Source organism: Arachis ipaensis, chromosome B06 (assembly GCF_000816755.2).
Source record: "Arachis ipaensis cultivar K30076 chromosome B06, Araip1.1, whole genome shotgun sequence".
Lineage (NCBI taxonomy): Eukaryota > Viridiplantae > Streptophyta > Magnoliopsida > Fabales > Fabaceae > Arachis > Arachis ipaensis.
The window spans coordinates 9,781,452-9,793,436 of record NC_029790.2 but is presented as its reverse complement, the minus strand read 5'-3'; the positions used below and the strand labels follow the sequence as shown (position 1 = coordinate 9,793,436).

Genomic DNA, 11,985 nt, shown 5'->3' with positions numbered 1-11,985 from the left:
TTTGTTAATAGTTTCATTTATTGTTATTTTCTTAAATGAAAATTTTGTTGTTATGTAAAGTTGATAGTTAAAAATTATTAGATGATAATTTAATAAAATTTATTAATTTATATATGATGTATGTTCATAGGTTGAGGATGTAATAGCCAAAATTATTAAGGAAGTAAAGACGAGAGAGATCGGTGATGGGAAAATATTCTGTAAGATTGAATCTAGTAGCTTTCTTTTAACTTATACGTTGGAATCACAATTGCATGAAAGTTCTTGTACTGAAAAGGAGGGAAAAAAACTTGTTAAGATTCATTAACTTGTTGTCAATTGGAGTTAAATAAGGGCTAACTGGATTTGTTAATTGTGCAGTGATTCTTATCTCAGATGCTATAAGAGTTTGCTATTTGCTATTTGTCCTTTGATATTCATATAATTTTTACGGGCCTGCTACACATACAAGCTTACAAGCTTACAAGTTGGCCCAGCCCAAATACAACTCACGCGCATGAAGAGGGATTACATGGAGCGTCACATTCACGCGCTCAACACTCAAACGGTTACGTATCCTACGAGTAATGGCAGACTCTTCCCCTTCTTCCACTTCTCAAAGCGATTCGAAAAAAAGGCAACGCTTCCATTTTGGAGCGAAAATCGAAGTTCAAAATATACAAGTCGTCGCTAACCTTCGAAACCTCCATCAAAACACCATCAAACTCTCCATCAAGAATATGAAGAGAAAACAAAGCAACAATACTCAAGGTAAGTTCATTACGAACTAGGTTTTACTTTTCTTCTACGTCGTTGTTCTAGGGTTTACTATTATTCTTGCTTCTTTGTTACACTGTTCTTCTACTTGTTCTAAGTTCTCCTGTTATTCTTGTTGTTCTAGATCTTTTGGTAACTGATTTTTGGGGTATATTCCGTAGCTTTTCCGTATTTTTTATTAGTTTAATGTTGATGATAATTAATTATAGTAAGAGTACATAAAGAATACTTTATAGTTGGGAGGCCATTCATTCTTCCAAGGGCAGCATCATAAAATGACTTATCACTGCTATCTTAACAAATTGTCATTTATTTATTATCATTCACAATTGTTATCATTACACAAGTTCAACAACTACAGATACATTTTCTTACAACTAATTGCAAATCATTTAAAGGTGAAGACACTGTAATCAGCCCCACAAAGAGAAAATGATAATGGAGACGAGATTAGAAATTACGGAAAAGCTCTGCATACAAGCCATTAGGGCTTGTATGTTTTACAAGTTCATTAAGCAATAAAATAAAAATACGCGCTGCTCCACATACGTTGTATACACGCGCTATATAAGATCCCGCGTATATCTAACTACCAAATTTAAAATATTTGTTTCCTTCTTCGTTTTTTGAGTTTTGAGATTTGGTTGTTCTTCTTCTCGCGCGTCTTCCCTCCTTCTTCTCCATCGTTCTTTTCCTCTCCTTTTCTCACTGGTATGTTCTTCGTTTACGTTACTTTCCTCTCTCTGCAACTCGAGCTTCGTTTTCTATTTTGATTTGTTGTTTTCTGAAATCAAAGTTTGAACTCGTTTTGAAGATAATGGATCATTCAACCTCAGATTGTCACCTGAATCCAGGCGAAGTGGATTATGAATTTGAATCTAATGAAGTTCCTGAGGTTTGATTTACATAGGATTAGTATGAATTTTCTTTCAGTAATTTGTATAGCATTGTGTAGTTGAAAAATTGCTGAACATTGACTGTCAAACTAACACGTTAACATGAATCTGTCGATTCAATGTATTAGTTGTGATTAATTATCTGGAATTTGTAGCAGACGCTCGGGTGTAGATAAGGTCTTTTTTGGGTGTATTTTTGCTAGAAGTGTGGGTGTATTTACACTTTACTGATTTTTTGTTATTTTAATTGAGTTGTTGTTGTTCAGGTGTATTATATCAGACATGATTTGTCACCAAAAAAAAAAATATCAGACATGATTTGGTGTGTTTTTAGTTGTTGACATGGTGTATTCTGCAGCCTGTGTATTTACAGTTTATGGCTTTAAAGGTCATTCTGTAGTTGAGTTGTTGCGGTTCGGGTGTATCATATTAGACATGATTGGGTGTATTTGAATCATATCTATGGGTGTATTCACAGTTTCTGACATGGTGTATTGTGCAGCCTCTCTCGGTTGTTCATGACGAGCTTGTTCCGAAGGTTGGAATGACCTTTACCACCCTTGAAGATGTTGGAAAATTTTACAGGAACTACGCCAAGGCTACAGGTTTCTCTACTAGAGTTCGGTGCACAAATAGGAAGGGAAACAAGATTAAGAATCAACTGATTACATGTAGCAGAGAGGGAAAATGGAAATCTAAAATATCTCCGACCGAGAAGACCAATCCGACAGCCGGTTTAAACTGTCCTACAAGAATTTATATACACATATTGAAGGATGTCGGTGCTTGGATCATTTCAAAGGTTGTGCTGGATCATCCACACCCCTGCTGTCCAAGTAAAGCAGAGATGCTCAAACAGCATAGGGAACTAAGCATGTCCATTCGTCGTACGATAGAGAATAACGAGGAGGCCGGTATCAGACCAAGCAAAACCTACCAATCATTTGTTGCGGCTGCCGGGGGTCACCGCGAGTTAAATTTTATCGAAAAGGACGTGAGGAATTACATTACCAGGGAAGTGCGGAATGTTTTCGAACAAGAAGATGCAAAGAAATTCGGGAAATATTTCTTAAGAATGAAAGAGAAGAATCCAAATTTCTTTTTTGAGCTCGACATCGAGGAGGATCAATCGATTAAGCTGGCTTTTTGGGCCGATGCAAGAAGCAGAGCTGCCTTTGAGTATTTCGGAGACGTCATTTCATTCGACACCACCTACAATACAAACAGGTAACAAACTGCCCCTGTTTATGATGCTAAATTAATTTATTTTTACGAATCCGCAGCAGAGGTGTATATTGGCTGTTTCATTGGGTGTATATGAAGCATTTGTTGGGGTGTACCTAATGATTTTGCATTCTGGACTATGGTAATTTGTTTCATGTATAATTTGGTCTGTGGTTCTTTTGTCGGAGTGAATCACCACGGTCAGTCAACACTTCTCGGATGCTCTTTGATGAAGAACGAAGAAATTGAATCATTCAAATGGTTATTTCAATGCTGGCTTCGTTGCATGGGAGGAAACGCTCCGAAAGAGTTTCTAACCGATCAGTGCGCATCAATGAAAAGGGCTTTAGAAGCCTGTATGCCAACAACAGTTCACCGTTGGTGTATTTGGCACATCATGAAGAAGATTCCAAGCAAATTAAATGGGTATTGGAACTCTCATAGCAAAGACTCATTCGATAGGAATTGGAATGATTTTTTGCTGAATTTTGGTCTTGCGGATAACAAGTGGCTTTCAGGTAATGTCTTTTTAAAATCTGCAGCAGAGGTGTAAATTGCATGTTCCCTCGGGTGTATTTATAGTCTGTGTTTGGGTGTATTATGCAGATCTGTACGAAGACCGTCACATATGGGTTCCTATCCAATTAACTCCATCCACTTCATAACGTAGATAGCGCAGTCATAGCTGAAAACGAAGAAAATAAATTACAAATCTCATTTACGAAAGTTTAATGTTCAGAGTCACAAATTTATACCTTGATTTTTGGCCTGATATTTTAACATATGATGATTTAATTTCCTTCTCCTTCTCGCGTTTCTTCAGAGGTTCCCCGCTGGCATATGTTATCAATCTTGAAAATACATATCCCTTAAATACCAAAACAAATCAGTAATACACCCGAATGAATGCACAAGATACACCCAACTGAATGGACAATATACACCCAACACAACTAATGAAATAGACCTAAATATTAAAGTAAAGAAGACAGAGGCAACTTACAGTGAATTTATTAAGCTTCTTTCTCTCTTCGCTGGGAGCTTTTTTGTGTAGCGGGTCAAGTATATGACATCTCCGCTTCGTTGTATCTATCAGCCATAACCACCAATGCCCCGAGTAGCAAACAGGTGCAAAAATCTGAAGGATTGCCACATTTCAACAGTGTGTTATTTTATTTGGCATATAAGTAAAGAAGCGTACTAACAAATTTAGCAAATGAAACTTACATATGGATGCGAAGTTAATTTTTTTGCATCTATGAAGGGAATAAAACTCAGGTAGTCTTCCACCCTGAATTCCTTATTCGTTTTCGGTGATATGAATTTCCCGTTTGGGTGATCCGAAAGTGCCATGTTCTGCAAGAATTGCGAAACAAGAAATAAAATACTGAAAATACACCCAAATGAATACTTTAAATACACCCAAATGACTACACAACTTACACCCAATTGAACGTAAAAAATACACCCAAATCAATACAGAAAATACACCCAAAGTTCGTAGAAGTAACACTTATCACAATATCCGGGGGGGAGACAGTATATTTGTTCTTGAAACCTCTTTTCATTTTTCTGGTTGAGGATGAGGCAGATGGCAGATACAATCTAGAAATATATGCCGAAATCAATTTTACATTAATAAATATTGCAGTTGACTTTGGTGTAAAAACATTAATGTTATTCTAATATTACCCCAGATTCTATATCACTTTTTGCCTGGAGGGATGCAAGGTGCATTCTAATCAAAATGTATTCATCTTGGGCAATTAGAGTGCACATGTGCTCATACTCGTTAGTATTGCCATCTGCGTCTTCCTTCAGTCGCGTCCCCCAGATGTAGCACTTTTGTTTCATATCATCCGTAATCTGATTTATTCCCCCAGGAGTTTCAAACTTCGCAGAACTTTTCCCCCCAGTCTCCCTTTGAATTTGTGGACTTTTGTTTTTTCCCTTCGCCGCACTGCTTGCTATTTTTTGGACCAAATCGTCTAATTGTTCTATCAAATTTGTAGCTTTTGGAGATTTTGCCCTTTCTGTCTCCTGCGTTGACGCTCCCTCCTGGCTTGAATCAGTCAATCCAAAGCTGAATGATGGCACCCCTGGATCTGTTTTAGGAACATAGGATGCTGTCCGTGCCATCATCAACAGGGCAGCATCGTCTTCTGCGGCTGGATGACTGCATCATCATGTATAAGAATAAGAATAAGAATAAGAATATACGGATGATAAGCAAAGATTGATTTTAGTCTGATGAACTTACATTTTAGTTGGAGCTGGGGGAAGCGTGGGTGTGGTCTCTTGAAGTTGTTTGGGGGGTTCAGGAGTGCTGCACAGTTACAAAAAATTACTCATGGCGTAAAAAAAATAATCAGGAACAATATACACCCAAACTGTTAGCAAATATACACCCAAACTCTAAACAAATATACACCCAATACTATTTCTTACGTTTCTGTAGTCCCTTCAATCTGTAGCATAGGGGTTGGTTCAAAATCTGTCTCAGTGGTTGTTTGGGATGCCGGCACAAAAACCTGAATTGGGACTCTAAACAAGAAGAAAAATGAAAGGTTAACAACGCCTTTGAAAATAATAAGTTTATAAGGTTGAAATATTATTGGAAAACTCACATTGCAAGCGCTTCCGACGGTGTCTGTTCCCTCACAACCATCATATTCGAATCAGTCGGACTCAACCTAAAATACACCCAAAGAAAGTCAAAAAATACACCCGAACAATTCAAAAAGAAGACAGGCTTTGTTTTTTGAGAACTTACATACTTGCAGTTTTTGCTTTTTTTTCCTGCCTTTTTTTTTCTTGAATAAAATAATAAAGGGCTTTTTTTTCTAAAAAAATATATACAGAATTAGAAGTAGAAGGTAATAGAAGAACAAAAGTAACGGTTATTTGAAAGGGAAATTACATGCTCTCTGACGGCTGGTTTACACTACTCTGTTCTGTGCGTCCTTGAGAGAAAGGATCATCACTTCCCAAGTTCACAGCCGGTATTCTAAAACAGATTTCATGTTATTCAGACAAAATAAGATACATGTATAAAATACACTCAAATGAATGCACAAGATACAACCAATCGAATGGACAATATACACCCAACACAACAAACGAAATATCCCAACTTAATAAACAACATACACCCAACTTGATCAACACAATACACCCAAATGGTTCCACAAAATACACCCAAATCATGATAACAAGATTTTATTAAATAAAGCTTCTTACGTTTCAGAGGACACATAGCGACCTTCTGTCGATCGCAGGTCAGCTTGGTTCTCCCTGCGAAACAAGAAACAATTATTATAGCTTACGTTTTCCCTCTGAAATAGACACCCCAGCAAAACACACCAAAATCTGAAATAGACACCCCAGCATGACATACCCCTCTGCAGCAGATTTATCAACGTTTTCCCTTAGCCATTCATCTAGTTCGTCACTTGATATTTCATATCTCTCACTACATTCATAAAAGAAGATGTTAACAAAAATAATTACGATGATAGACGGTAATATAGCTTACGAGGTACTGTACCCATCAAAGTATTGATCTTCTTCAGAAGGTGAATCCTCCACAACAACTTTCTTCTTTTTTGGTTGTGTTCTGGGTGGAAAAAAAAGAGTACCAATCAGAAATAAAAAATTAATTTTATCACAGAATATTATCCAAAGAAGTGTTTACTTTTTTGGTGTTGTTTTTGTCTTTTTCTTTTTATTTTCCTTCTCCACCGGTGATGATTCTTCGCTCCTATAAGTTAATAAGAGACACTTCAGTTAATACACGAAATCTTTATAATGAAGCCAAAAGAAAGGAGTAATAATTTCAGGACATTACTCATCACTTGATTCAGATTCAGATTCTGAATCAGAATCGGACTCCTCTTGACTCTTCTTTCTTTTTCTGGAGTCCATTCTGGAAGGCAAACAATCATTATTTAGAACATACTAAAAATATAACCAAATGAATGCACAAGATTCAACCAACTGAATATACAATATATACCCAACGCAGCAAACGAAACACACCCAGCTTAATAAACTACATACACCCAACGTGATCAACAAAATACACCCAACTCGAAAAAGAAATTACACCCAAGTATGGTACTTACTTTTTTCCCTTTTTGTTGGGGTGTTTTCTTCCTAAATCCTCTGAGTCTTCTTGAGTCTCAGACTCAGAGGTAGAAGTGTCACTGTCAGTAGTTGTTTCTGTCTCCGAAGATGATGTTGAACTCGCCTTCCTTTTTTTTGTTTTTTTTATTTCTTGTTTTTTTCTTTTTTTTTTTTCATTTTTTCTCTTGTCTCCGCCATCTTCACAATCCCCTGAAACATTAGATATTTTAGCTAGCAGCATTCAGGTAAATAAAATACAACCAACATATTATGTTTACTTACCAAAATTTCCTCTCTTTCTGCAGTCATTCTTTCCACCAACTGCTCCTTAGTCCAGTTGGCAATCCAGGGCTTTGGTGGTCTTTCAGCCCTCTTCTTGCCTTTGTTTTTTGAAAGATGAAAGTAAATTATCATCAGGGCGAAGAGGCAGCCATCAATTGCCTTCTTCTTTTTCTCCTTATAGTCTGTGATGCCCTTGACCATGAAGGTCAAAACATGCCCCCCCCCGTTTCTCTCCGATATGCCGTCCATCTTAAAAATTGGGGCCAAGTGCATAGGCGATATTTTGTTTATCGTCGTTGGCAAAAGGAATGCCATCTGTATATAGAGGATGAATATCCTCTTGAACATCAGGCGTTCCTCTTCGTTGCCAACGCCAATTTCCATCATTTCATCGGTAAGACTTTTGAGGGTCTTACCCTGGAATCTTCTAAAAATTATTTTGTCATCATCAGAAAGTTTCTTATACTCAACTTTCTCAGAAAATAGATCTCCTACAAAAAGAAAAACAACAAAGTATCCAAGTCGGTTCAAATACACCCAAGCATCAACTTAAATACACCCAAGCATCAACTTAATATACACCTATAATTTTAAGCTAGTTACCTGTTGCATTGATGCCAAGCGCATCATCTATTATTTTTGGTGTTATTTTGAAAGAACCATATCCTGTTTTCAGTCTGTTCTCCCCAAGTTTGAAGTTGTTTGCCAGCTCCCTTAACAGTTGGTGATCCACCCTTAGTGGTGGGATGTGCATCAACCCACCGAATCCGAGATCCCTCACAATCGCCTTCTTCTCCTCACTCATGTTTTTGAATTTATCACTTAGGAGATGTGTGGCACACTTAAGGTCTTTTGTTTGGTTTCTTGCTGCCATTTTCTCTGAAACGAAAAATACACCCAAAGATATCAGTAAGATACACCCATATATATGAGTCAGATACACCCATTAATAACAGTAAGATACACCCATTGATAACAGTAAGATATACCCATATATATGAGTCAGATACACCCATTAATAATAGTAAGATACACCCATTGATAACAGTGAGATACACCCATAGATATGATTCAGATACATCCATATATATATCAGTCAGATATCACTCAAACATGCTTCAATATCAAGCAACATTACAATGTCAAGCAGTATACACCCCCAATCTACGGAATATACCCCCAAAAATCAGTTACCAGAAGATCTAGAACAACAAGAATAACAGGAGAACTTAGAACAACAACGTAGAAGAATAGTGTAACAAAGAAGCAAGAATAACAGTAAACCCTAGAACAACGACGTAGAAGAAAAGTAAAACCTAGTTCATAATGAACTTACCTTGAGTATTGTTGCTTTGTTTTCTCTTCAGATTCTTGATGGAGAGTTTGATGGAGGTTTCGAAGGTTAGCGATGACTTGTATATTTTGAACTTCGATTTTCGCTCGAAAATGGAAGCATTGCCTTGTTTTCGAATCGCTTTGAGAAGTGGAAGAAGTGGAAGAGTCTGCCATTACTCGTAGGATACGTAACCGTTTGAGTGTTGAGCACGTGAATGTGATGCTCCATGTAATCCCTCTTCATGTGCGTGAGTTGTATTTGGGCTGGGCCAACTTGTAAGCTTGTATGTGTAGCAGGCCCGTAAAAAATAATCTAAGTAACATATTTCCAAAAAAAATCTGGTAAAGAAGAGTCTAGCACTTTCTTTCTAAGAAACTTCCATTTATTCGATCTTAAAATGGTATATAAAAGAATTTTGAGATCCTTCATACCCATTATGTCACATGGTTCAGTTGGAGAAATTTGTTAATAGTTTTATTTATTGTTATTTTGTTAGATGAAAATTTTGTTGATTATTATTATTATTATTATTGAGTGACTATATATATATTATATAAGAATTTAATGAATAAATTTATCATTATTTTTGTCTAAAAAATACAAAAAATATAGTACAATATTATTGTGCAATTAAAAATAATAATTATTTTATTTTATTTTATTTTTGGACGGGGGACTATATTATGTCTAACAGAGAGAAACATTGGGGATTGATTTGTACATTAGTTTTTCTTGGGGAGTAAAATGTCTGTTTTTAAAATCTTTGGGGACTGATTTGGGTAATTACTCTGTCGGAAAATGAACTGGGGATTGATTTGTCTGCCGGAGTAAAACCTTGGGGACTGATCTGTGTATTAATTTTCTTTGGGGACTAAAATGTCCGATTCTAAAATCCTCGGGAACTGATTTGGATAATTACTATAATAAGAGTAATAAGAATTTTATATATAGTCACTCAATAATAATAATAATTACTATAATAAAAGTAATAATTATTACTCTGCCGGAAAATTGATCTGGAGTGATTTGTATTGTAGTATTGTACCCAAATACTTTTTTTTTTTTTTAATTTGAAATGCCACAAAAGCATTGGTCTTATTATTGCTGATAAGAAATAAACTTGATAAAAGATGACATAAGGAATCTAGCTAGTTTACTATATTTTCTTTCTTCTATATCTATACCCATAAAAGTATTGTAACTTTCGGTTTCATACTATCACTTATCTATGTGTCTATAAACTTGGAACTATATTAGCTTGAATATGAATAGGTCAACATTCATAGTGATATATAGTGGGATCCTTTAGGTTGCGTTTTAAAGAGATATTAAAATTGGTAGACAGAAATTGATATTAAATTAAGTTTTTATATTTAGTCTTATTGTTTTAATAATTCTAATTTTTAAAAACAAATACTACCTTAAAGACATTTTGGTGGAAGAAATTATGTTAGTGTAGAGAAATTTCTCACACTTTCTGGTCATATCCTATGTGTGGTTCTCTTTAAAATAACGGTTTCATAGATGGAATTCTCAATTTTTATTGTAAGATAGACCCTATTGTACTCTAATAAATGTAAATGTTGTTTTAAGAAAAATATATATAATAATAATAATTATTTTTCACGTATAAGTGTTTTATCCATACAAGTTATACAAGTTCATATATTCTATTTTATATAAGACGCGCTTTTTTTAGCACGTCGATTTTACGCACCTCCTAATTTAATAGATTTTTCGATCAACACGCGCACATTTTTCTTCGTGCCGTTACTGCACATTCTTCCTCAGTGACGGATTCAGAAAATTCTTTTGGTGGGACAAAATATATAATATAATAATAATTTTTATAATTATACTATGATGTTATAAAATATGATTATTCTTCAATTATTTAATGAAAAAATTAAAATAATAAAATAATAATTCAAAATAATAACAAATAATTTAGAATTCTATTCTTTTGGATTTTATATTTTGAAAAAATTGAATAATCTTTTCATTGTCAATACAATCAAATGTTTCTCTTTCTATGTATGTCACTAAATAATCATTTAAAAATTCATCTCCCATATGGTTACAAAGTCGACTCTTTATGATGTTCATAGCAGAAAAAGTTCTTTCAACTGATGCAGTTGTTACGGACAAAACTAAAGCTAACTTCAAAAGAAGAAACACCAATGGATAAACAATATTTTTTCGAGTCTCAACCAATTTCTGAGAAAGAGCACCAATTCTATTTAAGTCCTAGAATTGAACATCAGAACACACATCTAGCATGAAGTTCTCAAGTTGACTGTCAAGTGCCAAAAATTGAGTGGAAAAAAATTCTAATGGATAGAATTGAGCTAACTGGATAAAACTCATCGGAATTAGCCAAACTCATCGAAAAAAAAATAATTTTTTTTTCCACAAAAACTGCTATAAAATCAAAGAAGAGTATAAATCAACTAAAAACAATTAACAAACAAATTAATGAAGCTAAATTTGTAATTACATCATTAGAACAAATTCAATCACAATTAACAAACCAACTGTATCAATTATCAAACAACAATAAAACAAATAAGTGAATAAGTAATGACGCAAGCAGATATCAGTTTCGGTGAATCATGATTCATGAATGTACCAAGAATAATCCAAGACTGAATCTGAATAGCTAAACTCTAGAAGGCAGAACCCCGTAGCACTGTGGCGTTTAGTGGCAGCAAGCGAAGACGTTCTCTGCTGAAGACCGAAAAGAGAAGAGGATCGCAAACTGTGTTCGCAGAAGAAGAAGGAAGAACAGATCGTTGAAGAAGAAGGCAGAACCACCACTCCACCAGACGTGGTGCGGCGGCGATATAAGGAGAAACCGATGGAGCCACGCGGGACGGCGGGAAAATTGCGGCGATGCAAGGGAAAATTGACAGAGCCAGTGAGCCAGTGACAATAGCGGAGACGCGGCAGTGACTCTGGAGAAAGGAGAGCAAAGACGTCAGCGGGAAGAAAGCCGTGACACTGGCTGAGACGCAGATTGGCGGCACGCGACAGCAAGCCAACAATCACTCTGGTCTCTAGAGACAGGAAGGAAAACTGTGGAGGCCGGAGCAATGAAGAAAATTGGGGAGAAAAAGAAGGGTTAGAGATTTGATTGGGGTGGGGTCAAAATTAATTTTATAGTGGGAGCAATTAAGCATTTCACAAAGAATTACTTAAAAATTTTTAAAATTTCACTGGGCAGTTGCCCCCACTCCCCAATGAATAAATCCGTCCATGTTCATAGAGTGATACCCCAACCTTTCCCAAAACAATTTTAAATGCTGAAAAGGGGAGTGAGTTTCAACCACAATAAAGAAAACAGGTCTAAATTTTCTAACAAGTTCC

The 11,985-nt window shown here is 35.6% G+C and overlaps 1 long non-coding RNA gene across 1 annotated transcript; it reads right to left on the bottom strand.

The window, feature by feature from the left end:
• LOC107648229 lies at window positions 5,160-6,602 on the bottom strand. Its single transcript, XR_001621803.2, has 6 exons — window positions 6,274-6,602; window positions 6,117-6,170; window positions 5,797-5,883; window positions 5,504-5,569; window positions 5,325-5,420; window positions 5,160-5,202 (listed from the first exon to the last, which is right to left on the bottom strand). It is a non-coding gene; the product is annotated as an uncharacterized LOC107648229 (long non-coding RNA).